General features: G+C 50.6%; 1 protein-coding gene across 1 annotated transcript in view; it reads right to left on the bottom strand.

The window, feature by feature from the left end:
* The window catches only part of LOC121683871 (endothelin-converting enzyme-like 1), a 40,211-nt gene extending 39,859 nt beyond the window's left edge, over positions 1-352 (bottom strand). The window contains 1 exon segment of the mRNA XM_042063719.1: positions 1-352. This exon segment is cut by the window's left edge and continues 132 nt beyond it. The gene's annotated coding sequence lies outside the window, so the exon portion shown is untranslated.
* Between the last annotated feature and the right edge of the window lie 855 nt (positions 353-1,207).

Here is a 1,207-nt window from a genome sequence, read left to right as displayed (position 1 = left end):
CGAAAATCCAAATATGAGGTACGGCTCTGCGCGCTGTGACTAGCCGAGCTGCACAGTGTGTGTGTGCGTGCGTGTGTGTGTGTGTGTCTGGGAGGGGAAGCGAGAGGAGGGGGGTTAAAGCGCCTCACTACATGCCGGCTCATAAGTCTGGAAAATGAAGTGAAGTGACGTGAAGTTTGTCATGTGTGAACTACAAAAGACCGACCGCAAAACCAAAGATGTGGACAAAAGTACCAACTAATAAAGCTCATGCATAGTGAAAGAAAGAACGAAAGTAATCAACATACGCCTGGACTCAATTCTCTCTCCAAGATTCACTTCAGCCCCCGCGCATTCCCGCGCGCAATCATTAAATATGTACTTATTATGTAAATGAGCTTTTTACTGGCGGAATCATTAAATCTCTCCGACCAAACCACAGCCCACTGGCGGGAACGGTGGAGCCTAAATAACAGCCGAAATCTGAAGGATGAAATAGAAGAGCCTCTCAGACGGCATCCGCACACACACACACACACACACACACACTAACCCGTTGGTGACCTGTTAGACTTAGGAAAATGAGAACATTCCAGATAACGCGACTCTAGTGTCATATTACTCTCATTCTCTGGAACGAACACACACACACACAACCCTTTCTCTCACACTCTAACATACACACACAACCCTTTCTCTCACACTCTGTCTCTGCCACACACGCTCTCTCTCTCATGCGCGCACACACACACACACACACGGAAAGAGAGAGAGCCTGTGTCTGTGTTATAGCACTCCCTCCCTTCCTCCATCCCCTCTTTTTTATGTCTCTCTCTTTCTCTCTCTCTCTCTCTCACACACACACACACACACACACACACAAAGGCAGGCGCACTTTCAGCCGGGCAGAAAAAAAGACTTTAAATCACTAACTCCAGTTAGGGTTTTGATATAATCGCGTTAGTGTAATGGAAGTCACAATGGGCCAACATCAGTCCTCAATGCAGTGTGTGTGTGAGCGCGCGCGCGTGTGTGTGTGTGTGTGTGTGCGTGTGTGTGGCTGTGGCGGGTTTCCCTCCCCACGCTGCTGGTGTCATTACGGGGAGTGGCGCGAGAGGACAGAGCACTTGGCGAGATTACCCTCGCGCACACACACAGCTCGGCCGCAGACTTCTGGCGAGCAGCGCGCGGGGGGAGGACTGGGGAAGGAGTGAGAGGAGGGGTGTGT

Source organism: Alosa sapidissima, chromosome 15, assembly GCF_018492685.1.
Source record: "Alosa sapidissima isolate fAloSap1 chromosome 15, fAloSap1.pri, whole genome shotgun sequence".
NCBI lineage: Eukaryota > Metazoa > Chordata > Actinopteri > Clupeiformes > Clupeidae > Alosa > Alosa sapidissima.
This window is presented reverse-complemented; position numbering and strand designations above follow the sequence as displayed.